Source organism: Nicotiana sylvestris, chromosome 5 (genome assembly GCF_000393655.2).
Source record: "Nicotiana sylvestris chromosome 5, ASM39365v2, whole genome shotgun sequence".
Lineage (NCBI taxonomy): Eukaryota > Viridiplantae > Streptophyta > Magnoliopsida > Solanales > Solanaceae > Nicotiana > Nicotiana sylvestris.
In genome coordinates, this window is record NC_091061.1 from 75,418,155 (window position 1) to 75,430,735 (window position 12,581).

Consider the following 12,581-nt stretch of genomic DNA (forward strand, 5'->3'; position numbering starts at 1 on the left):
CTTCTTCTCGCCAAACACTAAGGCGTCCCCTCCATCGGGTGGTGCCTCCTTCGTCAAAGGGATTTCCCCCAGACCTACACGAAAGTAGAGGTTAAACACAAAGGATGAAGAGCACTACTAATAGCGACCTACATCAAAATATGTAGATACAACAAGGTTCAGGTCTTACCATGGTCTTTGTCTTCCCACCGAGCTCGGGATAAATCTCGCCACACTCATTCGGTATATAGGCAAATCGAGTATAAGCGGCCGACCCAACCTTGGAGATCCGAAACCACACCAGAGTAGATCGCTATGGCTAAAAAAGCAAGAAAAACAGAGTTAGATTCTTGAAGAAATATCACCAAAAAGAAGCAAAGAAAGACCCGACAATATGTTTACTTACGCCCAGCGTTCCACTTCTCAGGGAACGACATCTTTTCCGCTAGAATTAGGTCAGACGTCCTTACTCGGATGAATCAGCTTACCCATCCCTCATCCCCGAGCTCCTCGGTGCAGGCAAAAATGGATCTCGGGGCCTGGAAGCGAAGCTTGATTAAGCCCCTACGGAGAAGACGAGGACTATACATCTGGATCAGATGGTTGAGGGTGAAGGGAATCTCCTCTATAATGCTCGAGTAATGCCTGATCATATAAACCATGAGTCAGAACGAAGGATGAATTTGGCCTAGAGTCACTTGATAACTCCAGCAAAAGACGAGAATCACAGGGTCGATAAGGGGCGAGGATGACCCCACCGGCCCCAGGGTAAATGGATAGGTATATACATTCAGAAAGCCAGCTTTATGAGCCATAATATCTTCCTCCCGAGCAGGAATCTTCACAAGCATGGTATCCCCCCAACGACAGTCAGCCCTCACTCTCTCGACGTCTGTTATCGAGCCAATATACCGAGTTACAAGCACGTGATGCTCTAGCTTCGAGGACGGTCTCTCGACCTTGAAATTGGAGGTCATCGCAAAGGATCCTGGGACACATTCCACAACACAAGAAGGTGTAGCCACTTCGCCTTGAGAGAAAAGCGAAGAGGATGAGCCCGCGACATCTTAGGAAGCAGAAATGGAAATTTTTTCCATCCTTAGAAGATTATGAAGGAAGAAAAAGAGTTGCGTTCCTGAAACAGAACAAGAGCAAAAGAAGAATGAGCCTTATTAGGGGTTTGAGCACGAGATGAGGTATAGAAAGAAAGAAGGGGAGTATTTATAAAAATCACCGTGTGCATATTAAAGGAAGCCAAAAGGCAACCAACCACCGCAGTCAATGTAGAAACCTGCAGGAGCAACGTGAATGTTACATCTTGGCCCCTCGTAGCCGTCACCGATTGCAAGAACATCAAAAGAAGCATAAATTAAGGATCGTTTCTTACCGCTTTCACTCTAAGAAATGCAGATACTATCTGTATGCGATAAATCCGGGGGCCTAATTTCCCCGTTATTAGGTCGCCTCGCGATCATGTTCCTCAAGGCTCAGAGCCAAGGTCGAGACCCGCCCTCGAGGGTCGTCGGGTACCGGCCCGGGAGGGGGGCATTGCGTACTAACAACTATAGTATGAGAGAGGGGAATTCCCAAGGCACACGGCTAAATCTAACAAAGCTGACCCACCCGAAGCCTGTCTCAAGGTGTCACATCCAGCCTTCCCATCTCCATGCCTTTACAGTTAATGCATTTTGTACTATAACGGGATTCCCCTCCTATATAAAGGGGATCCCCATCACTTTGTAACTCTCGGATGCTGTTGCTCCAACCGTACTCCACAAGATCAATAACAATTCTTTCTCTCTTTTCTCTATTAACTCACACGCTCGAGACTACCTCTATCATTTATTGCTTTCATACTAGTTCTTCACTTATTGCTTGTCATTGGCCGTAAAGAGCCTCTTTTTAATCTGGTCGAGGACGGTCTTCACTTATTGCTAACTATTATTCCCTTACTGGTTACTCCCGATAGCTCGAGCTTGAGCCTACACATCGATCTCGAGGCCCATCACTGGCCAGTTTGAGGCCAGAGTAACTAATCTCTTGGTTTGATTATAGTCCTATTTTAGCTCACATTTCATCTCATATCTTAATACACCTAGCATCAATTGCTCTAAACAACTAGCATAAAAATAGATCGCGTATTTTTAGAGTCCCATTAATAAATTTAATTAATATTACCATTTTCACGTTAAACAAGATATTCTTCAATTATTTGGTATAAGTGTACATGTTTTCACCGTCGGGGGCCCAGCTATACAGACACAGTTCGTTCGACCGTTTGGTCCATGTACATCATTTTCCTAGTGGGACCCCATTTGGTGTTTCTTGGCTTTTTCGAGCGGATGGCCTTCGGGGGGGGGGGATTCCCCCTAGTGTTCGAGGTTGATTGCAAAAGAAGCCTTGAATACTCGTCGAGTCGTCCTTAGGTAGCATGTGAAGGTTGCCTCATTAAAAACCTTACCGGTGAAACCCTTTTCGGGATAAAAACTCGGTCGAAGGAAAATAGTGCAACGGATGCTTTAAAACCTTAAGGTCTTCAGGTTGGGTTAGTGCTTTGATTACTTTGGTCGGGCGCCTGCATAAGGGTTAGTGTGAAATATTAAATGAAAAGGGAGATGGTTATACCTTAGTGGTGATGGCGCTTTTAAACCTTTGTATTCGTTTGGAGGACGCGGTACAGTCCTTTATTCGGATACAGCCGAGGGCATGCCTCGTTGTTGCTATCTTATCGTCGGTTTATTTCTTAGTCCCTCTGCTGGAGGAGACTTTGGTGTTTTGGTTAGGGGTGGCTGTCTCAAAAGATCGTGTGGATGACATGTTGCGGCTCGTCTACTTTGTTCTTTTTGGCTATTTCCCTTTCTCGAAACTGATTTTTGGCTCAGTCACTAAGGAATTCTCGAAGGTGACCATTGTCGAGTAACTGGGCCACTACCTCCTAGAGTTCCCGACAATCCTCGGTCCTGTGTCTGTGCGTGTTGTAAAAAATTCGCACACTAAGTTATGGTTCCTTTGTGTAGGATCCGATTGTATAGGCCTGGGCCATCTAGCGTCTCTGATTTTGCTGATGGCGAACACGATGTACGATACATTGACATTGAAGTTGTATTCTAATAAGTGAGGTTCCTATGTTGGTCTTGCGTTCCTATCGAACCCGGCTCTATTGATTATTCCCCGAGGATTCTATCCTCGATCTATCCTTCGATCGTTACGAGGTGGGTTACGCCTCGGGGCAGTCCTTTTGTCTTCGGCGTATGGCTGATATCTTTCTTTGTTTGGCTTTGGCTCCTTCTCCATGAGCCTGCTTGGGTATACTGAGCCCAAGGGGGCTCCCAGCAGGTCATCTTTCACCCTCATTTTCAACTAGTATCAGTTGTGGACGTCTGACCAGGTCACGATGGGATATTCGACCAGATTTTCTTTCAGCTGCTTCGAAGCCACCGAGCATCGTTCATTCAGACCTTGAGTGAAGGCCTGCACCCCCAGTCATCAGAGACTGGCGTTAGTTCCATTCGTTCTGTTTTGGAAGTGAGATATGAACTCTTGCAGCATTTCGTTCTCCATCTACTTGATATTGAACACGTCAGATTTCCTTGTTGCTACTTTGATGGCACCAACATGTGCCTTTATGAAGGAGTCTGCCAATATGGCAAATAAGTCTATGGATTTAGGAGCTAGGTTGTGATACCACATCATGGCCCCCTTCAAGAGTGTTTCCTCGAACTTCTTTAGTAAGACGGACTCGATGTCATCGTCTTTTACATCATTGCCCTTCACTGCGCAAGTGTAAGTAGTAACGTGCTCATTGGGGTCTGAGGTCCCGTTGTATTTTGGGAGGTCTAGAATTCTAAACTTCTTCGGAATGGGTTTTGTAGCCGCTTCCTCTGGGAACGTCCATTGTACGAACTTCTTCAAATCCATACCTTTCAAGATTGGGGGCACTCCTAAAATTTGGTCGACCTTGGAGTTGTAAGTCTCGACCTTCTTATCGTTGGCTTCTATCATTTTCTCGCCCGATTCGATCCTTATGGTGAGGTCCTCGAGCATCTTTATGATGACAGGGTCGACTATCGACCCGTTATTGCTTGATCTCTCTGATACCTATTCGGTTGGGGGAGCTATCCCCGGTGCTACCGTGCTAGGAGTTTTCTGGTGACTTTGCAGCTGAGCAATAGCCAGTTGTTGTACCTGTAACAGTTCAAAAATAACATGAAGGCTAACCTCCTGTTCTTTCCTGGTTGGGGTTTTTTGAGCTTCTTGTGGATCCCCTTGGTGCACACTCCTATCAGTGTGAGAGCTTACGTCGATGTGTTGAGCGTCACATGATGCCACATCCACAGGGATTGGTTCTGGCGCATTCCCAGGGTTTTGTGGAGGCACATCAACCCCTGGAACACCCACACCAATTTCTCTGTGGTCCTCAAGATTGTTGTGTTCACCTCCATTTACTGAGTTGGACATTTCGACATGAAATCGAAGATCTTGGACAAGAGAAAGCGTGAAAAATAACTTGCGTTATGCAGTAAAACCAGCAAGAAAATAATCACTATTGTTTTTACCCCCATGGTGGGTGCCAAACTGTTTACCATGAAAATGGTAAAACAATTAAATTTGATTATGAGACTCTAAAAATACGTAATCTATTTTTATGCTAGTTGTTAAGCAGTTGATGTTATGTATGTGAGACTTAAAAACAAAATGAGAGTTTAGGATAGGGTGCTAATCAAACCGATAGGCTAACAATAGGGGCCTCGAACTTGTCATTTCGGGGGCCTCGAGGTCGATTCCGGAGCTCGGCTGGGAGCTATCGAAGGTAATCAAAGTATGAATAATAGTTGGAGTAAAATTAGTGAAAGCTCTTTATGACCAATGATAAGTAGTAAATGAAGAACAATAATGAAGACAATAAATGGAAGCAATAATATCAAAGAATGTGTTAAAGAGCAAAGAGAATGTTCTTGTATATTTCTTATGGAGCAACTAAAGCAAAAACCGAGCTTTACAAAATGATAAGGATCCCCATTTATATAGGAGAGGAATCCCAACATAGTACAAAATGCATTAATTACAAAGATAAGGGAACGGGACAACTAGATGACACCCTGATTCAGGGTTAGGGCAGTCCACTAGGCTCTATCTGTCCTAGCCATGTGCCTTGGGAACTCCATATTTCTACCGTAGCCTCGATCAACATCGTCCCAATGTCGGGCATTGACGAACCTCGAGGGAGGAAACATTGACCATGACCTTGTAGTCTTGAGACTTCGAGATGGTCTTCTGAAGTGCCTCGATGACGAGAAATTAGACCCTCCGATTTCACCGTATACACTTTTGATTTTGTGGCCACCGTATAGTTCCCCAACGCAGTCCAGGACCTCCAAAGATGGATCAGACGTTTAGACTTCGCTTTTCCATACAACGAGCGTGCTTGGCGTGATTTGGCCAAGACGCGATGGCAGGCTAAGAACCAAGGTAAGCCCTTCTTGTTGTCGTTGCAAAATTTCATATAAGTATTCTTTGTGGCAGTAAGTTTGATATACCATGCCTGTGTAGGCCTTGGGGAAGGCATGTCGATGAGACCGCCTTCTATTGGTGAATAACAAGCCTCGAAACCTAACAAAGGTAAGAAGAGGAAGGAGGAGGCGTCGACCGAGTCTCCCCAATCAAAGAAACCCAAGGTCCGCCAGCCTAAGACTGATGCCACGGTCTTGACTTCGACTGCTGTGGCAAGTCTTCATGAGGATGATGATGATGGTGATCGCCCTTTGGTACAAAGGGTAAGATGGAGTGCTAATTCTCCATAAGCTGTTGGTCGGAAAGTTGCTGAGTCGGGGGTGGCCAATGTGTACCAAACTCGTGTTGAAGAGACCCTCAAGGAGGGTTTGAGCACAATCCCCGAGCCTTAAATTGGACATGGTACAGTCTGTGCCAGCGAATCCTCAGCTGGTGATTTCGGAGGGCCTAAATCCGAAATTTTTCGAGGTTGAGAAGAGGACCCTATAAACATTGATACCATGGTGGCTTTGAATAGGGCCCTTCATTTTCTCCGGGGGAAATAAGAGATACCCAAAACAGGGGCGTCGCCGATGTGGGGACTGCTCTGGGAGTGGATAATGCATTCAAAGACTACTTCATCGGTGTCGATGAGGACACAGATCTCGATGCCCCTGTCGCTCTCGAGGAGGCTGAGAGTCTTCAAAACCAGGTGATATTCTTGACATACCATTTGCGCTTAAAATTTTTTACCCTCGCCTTTCTAACTTCTCTACTTTGTGGTAAGTCAAGAAACTGTATGACCACGCCTTTGAATATGAGCTTTCATGTTGTGAGGAGGAGCTCGAGAAGCTGACCTCAAAGCTAAATGAGTCGAAGGCTTCCTCTGCCCGGAAGGAAGAGGAGTTGAATGAGCTTCGGGCAAGTATGGGGGAGTGCACCAAGAACGGACTAGGTTTGCTGAGAAGGTAACACGACATTCATGAGTTCATCTTTTTATTCTTATAACTTGATGCGTACTATCTTGATTTGCCTTTGCAGATTGGGCAAAAGAATGCCCTGGTGGGGCGACTTCAGGAAGAGGTTGCAGCCAAGGATATGGAGATCCTCGAGCTGAAGAGGCAGAATGAGGTTGTGACCTCGGAGAAAGACCTTTTGCGGGGAAAGTTGGCCTCGACCTAGGATATTCTTCGAAGTGCTCAGAAGGAGGCCACTGCATTATCTATGGCCAAGTCTGAGGCTGATGAATATGTGTCTTCATACAAGAGAGATGCCGCCACCGCAAACGATCGAGCAAAAGAGATATCCGAGAAGGCCGAGCAGAGGCTAGCTTGGGGCGTTGCTCATGTTCATTTGCAAGCTAGGAGGCAGGCCTTCGAGGAAGAAAGTGCCAAGGGTGTCGATCTCTTTGATGAGATTGAGAAGGCCAAATCCTTGGAGGAAGAATCAGCACCTTCAACTACTTCGGATGAGGGTTTCAGAAGTGATTTGGACGGTAGTGAGGGTGAGGAATAGACTCGCGTCGTCATCTCTACTTCTTCTTTTCTTTCTTTTGGTATATGGGCTCCTCGGGGGAGCTTTTGAAAGACACATTCTATAAATGTATTTTTGAGAATGCAAAAAGACCAATTTCAAGTCTTCAAATTTTGTTTTTCAGTGCTTATGTAAAGCTAATCTTTTGAATTTTGATGTCGGCTCTTTAGAGCTCGTACTTGGGATAATAGAGACCCTCGAGATCAGGAACCATACCGAGTCTAGATTGATATCCCTTTTAGATCCCATTTTGTAGTAACAGAGATCCTCGAGATCGAGCATCATCTCGAGGCTAGATTGATATTGATGGCTCCTTAGAGCCCATAGTTATAGTAATAGAGATCCTCGAGATCAGGCACCATCTCGAGGCTAGATTGATACGGGAATCTTGACCCCTCGAACGTTGTATGATAGCATCATTTGTATGACATGGCCGTGAAGTGACCGAGGTGGACCCGCCGGTACGCTTCCGCAAAAAGTGATAATGACCTAGTCAGAATTAATTGGCCTTTAGAGTAGATGAATAGTCGCCACTTGCTCTATATATAAGCTTGTTTTCCTATCATTTGAGGACTTTACCATTTTGATTAACTATCCTTCTTGTAGAGCTTTTCTTGCTTCCATCAGTGCTTCCATCATTTTAATTCAAAGCTTTCGTTTAAGTTTTCATCTCCTTCTTCTTGTTTCACCATATTATGGCTACCGTACCCAAATCCGTTCATCAAGAAGGGGATTTGTTTTGCCTCTACTTCTCGCCCAGTCAGTGGTACACCGCCAACGTCCGATGAGCTAACCTCTAGATACTTTATTTCAAGGAGGGACTTTATGTTAGGGAGACCTCTCAATGTTCAGGGCCATTGAGAGCATGCATCGAGGTTCATCCCATCAATAGTAGAGAAACACCTCGAGGCAGTAAGGAGAGACTGTGGATGGGGAGAAAAGGTGGTACTGTAGGTACCTTCCCTGGTAGAGAACATCATGGCTCATGTAGAGGGGTTTATGAATGTATACACGTACCCCTTCATGTTGGGCCCTCTTTATAGAGTCGTGCTCAACTTCTGTCAAAGATATCGGGTTACCCCAGCACAAGTTCACCCATCGTTCTGGAGGATAAGGTTCTTTGCAGAGAAAGCCGGGCTCGAGCTCACCCTTAACCATCTTATTAGATTGTGTTGGCCCTTGCATTACCGAGGCCTGATAACTTTAGGACGTCGATCCACCAGGAACTTTGTTTCCAGCGATGAAGAAGATGGGGACCGAGGGTGGATGAGTTGATTTGTCCGAGTGCAGACTGTCGATATTATCCCCGCAGAGTTCCTTCCATTTCTTGAGAAATGGAATTTCACACGTAAGTGGTACACTTGTATTTTTATCATTTTTGTTCATGGTGGAGGCAAACTCCGTAAAGATGTTTTCCTTTTCTCTTCTACAGCAATCCCATGGCTGCCATACGAGGTTCCCGACCTAGCAGATTGGACTTGAAAACTGGAAGCTTGCTCGTCTTACGATGAGCGTAAGTGGAGAGATCTGTCCAAGGTTAGATAGGAGGAAAAACACCAAGGTACGTGTTGTGTGGTTTATTTTATTTGAAAGATACTTTCTTTTATATGTATTAACTTTGTCACCGCAGGCATTGGAGAATTTTCTAAGATGAGACTGTGCCCCCTCAGAGAGGAGGAAGAATCGTCGGCTTCGGGGCGAAGGAATCCTCTAAGGACGAGGGTGCTCATAGCAAGGCAAGCCCTGCTCGGAGGTTCAAAGAAGATGTATCAGCTGAGCCGACAACACTCTAGGTTTCTAGCCTCGAAAAAATGGTTCCTCCTTTGTCGCCGTCTTTTTTTCCCGTCGAAGGTACTTCGAGGGATGTTCAAGGACATGGGCCACCTAAATCAAGCGGGGTCTCGAGTGATCATATCCCTACCGAGTGCGGTTCGACTATGGCTGATGAGACCAGGCCACTAGATGTACGCTCAACTTTTGAGGAGGCTCAACGGCTCTGTTCTATGATGAGTTTTGGTTGACTTTGTTGGTTTTTCGGTTTTGCATTTTCATTTTCTCATTGAGCTTCTTTTTCATAGGCTTTTGAGAAGCTCAAGTCCAAGCTACTCCGCCGTGAAGTCAGGTTGCAAAAAAACATGGACGGGGAGAAATCCCTCAGGCTTCTTTTTGATAAAAGGGAAAAGGAGTAGATACACCTTGGGTACAAGATGAATCGAAGCCTAAACTATGAAGGCCGCCTCGAGAGACAGGTAACCTTTGTTTCGAGGGGATGCATGTTTCTTCTTCTATCCTTGGAGATTAATATTTTGATACTTCAGTTGTAGAGTAAGATGGAAGACCTGGAATGCCTTTGGGGTGAAGTTGGTCAGGCCAAGTATGAGTGTAATGAGCTAAGGGCTCAGATAGATGCCCAAATTGCGGCCAAGAAGAATGCTTTGGCCAAGGCTTCTGCCATCAAGGCAACTTTGGAATGCTCGTTAAAATAGCTCGGTCCAGATAAGCAGGATTGTAAGGCTCGAGTCTGACCTTTTAAAGACGAAGATCGAGGTCGTGGACACCCGGGCTGAAGCTGAAGAGATTTGGGCTAAGGCTAATAAGAAAGTGGCCGTCTATTTAAAAAACGCTGCCGACGCTCGACCTAAGTTGAGAGGGGCTTCCAATCAGGAGAGCAGAAGTAATGAATATGCTCGGTGCAGATCCCGGAGGGAAACCCTCGAGGAGATCCATGCTAGGGGCTTCGATCTCCCGGAAGAGATAGAGCAGGCCAAGGCGGAATATAATGCCATGTTCCTCTTATCCGATGTCGAAGATAATGAGGAAGGGGCCAATAGAGCCGCAGTCCTTGAGGGGAAAGTAGACTAGGCCTTTCCTTTTTTATTCTGCGTAGTATGATCTTAGAGAACATTGTAAATGAAGCCTTGTATTATTTCACAAATACATAGAAAAAGAAGCCTTTCGGTTTTTCCCTTTCATGAATTTCCCTTTGCTTGTGTATGTCTTTCTTTTGTTTTGAATTTTTACATTTGTAAATGATTAGCAAGATGGATTGGACTTCGAGGTAAAACCCTTATGTTTACAAATAGGCCCTGAGGCTTGTTGGGCTGGCTCGTAGGCTCTTATGCATTTGCCCTTAGGCATTTTTTAGTTAACCATTTCAAGCTCAGTCTTCGAGTTAGGGTTCGGCCCGAGCTCATTGACCCTTAAGTTTTTGAATTTTAAGTTGGCTCTTAGGCTCTTATGCATTGGGTCGGCACGACCTCTCATATAGGCTGGCGCTTAGGCTCTTACGCGTTGAGTCAGTACGACCTCTAATATAGGCTTTATTTTTCCCTCGTCAAAGACTTTTTGAAGTATTTGTGTTCGTCCGACTCTTTGATGGTTCGATTAGAACCTCGATTGCAAGCCGTTATGTGATGATAAATGAGCACCTTGGGAGGTTTCGCTCGATTATTGAATTGTTTCGAAGCTTTTTCATTGTTTGGAGTTGACATGATTGTAGTTGTTTTGCTTATTTCAAGGGTAACCTGATTAACTTGTTCTTTTCGAAGTATTTTTCAAGTAATTGAAGGCCTGTGATTTTATGGCGATGGTCGAGCGTCCCCGAGTCGTGTTAGTTTGGCCGGAGCCTTATGACCGTAGTCATTGTGTTTGGCCGTATCCTTTTAGTCCCCGAGTGAGGTAGCCTCGGCGTTTATATCGAGGGTATGCCTTTTTAGGGGTATTACAAGTTCGAATATATAGCCTTGACTTTAAGACCGGGATTATGCCCTTTGTAAGGTCTTATAATTTCGAACATGCCTTACTTAAGGTCTTATAGATTCTTTGGTTACTTGGCACAAGTATAATTCATGCCTTGCTTGAGGTCTTACTTATCTGGTATTGCCTTATGGAGGCCTTATGAGCTCGAGGTTGCCACATGGAGGTCTTACATTTTCTAGCATTTCCACATGGATGTCTTTTGTGCTCGAGATTGCCCGCTTGGGGTCTTAAGGCCTCGAGGTTTTGATAGCTCGATGGGTGGCAGTCAACTATAGTCCCTGAACCATCGAAAGTTTTTGGCTCTGAAGTCGTTCTTTGTATACTTGATGTTGCTTCATTGAGAGCTTATGAGCTCTAAGTTTCTAGCCCGGAGGTCTTACAACTTCAAGTTTTTGATGTCAGTTCCCGAGTGTTCGGGATGTTTCTGGCCCTGGGGCCGTTTCTTGTAAAAATAGCAAACTTCTTTGAAGCGCGAAGCGTTTTGATGGTAAAAGATACTCTTTTGATTATTTGGTACAAGTATACAAAATGCGAAGCGTTTTGATGGTAAAAGATAATCCTTTGATTACTTGGTACAAGTATACATGTTTTCGTCGTTGAGGGTTCAATAATTCTATGCGGGCATAGTTGTTTGGTCCAATACATCATTTTTCTATCGAGTCCTTCTTTGACTCATCTTGGTTTCCTCGGGGAGGTGATCTCCTGGGGGGATGCCCCCCAGTATTTGAGGTTGATTGACGAGAAGCCTTGAATACTTGTTAAGTTCTCCTTAGGTAGCATATAGATGTTGCCTCATTAAAAACCTTGCTGGTAAAACCCTTCTTAGGATAAAATCCGATCGAAGGAAAAAAGTGCAACGCATGCTTTAAACCCTAAGGTCTTCAAGCTAGAAGGTACTTTGGTTTTTCTAACTGGACACCTGCACACAGGTTAGTGTAAGACGTAAATAGAAAGGGATATGGTTATACCTTAGTAGTGTTGGCGCTTCGAGCCTCGATATGCTTCAACTGCTGGCTTCGAGGATGCGGTATAGTCCTTTACTTATTCACTCGAGTGCAGCCGAGAATGTAGCTTGTGATTTCTACTTCGCTATTTGCTTATCCTTTGGTTCTTTCGATGCTGAATGTGTCAATGCCGGTGCCACATCGTGCACTACAAACATCTCTCTTGCTACATGCTGCTCCTCGTGTACCGTTTTTATTCCGTCCTTCATTAGGAACTTCATCATTTGATGAAGGGTTGATGGTACTCCTCTCATGCAGTGTATCCATGGCCTTCTGAGCAAGGCATTGTACATCATGTCTACTTCGATGACATGAAACTTGATATTTTGGGTTGTACCGGCCACGTTGACCGGGATGGTGATCTACCCTTTCGTTGTTTAGCTCGCCATGTTGAATCCATTGAGGACTCGAGAAGCAATCATGATTTGGTTGAGCAATCTGAGATGCTCCACCGCCCTCAACCTGATAATATTGACCGAGCTACCTGGATCCACAATCACACGTATAATTTGAAATGTATTCACAAGAAAAGAAATTACCAATGCGTCGTTATGATGTTGAGACAGGGCCTTGATGTCCTCTTCGCTGAATGTGAGAGCATCCTCTGGTATGTAACCTCGAGTTCGCTTTTCCCTGGTGATGGATATTTTTGTTCGTTTGACAATAGGTTCCTGTGGGATGTCGATTCCTCCAACGATCATGTGGATGACATGTTGTGGCTCTTCTGTTTCATTTTTCATGTTCGCGTCTCTTTCCCGAAATTGATTTTTGGCTCGGTTGCTGAGGAACTCTTGAAGGTGACCTTTGTTGATTAGT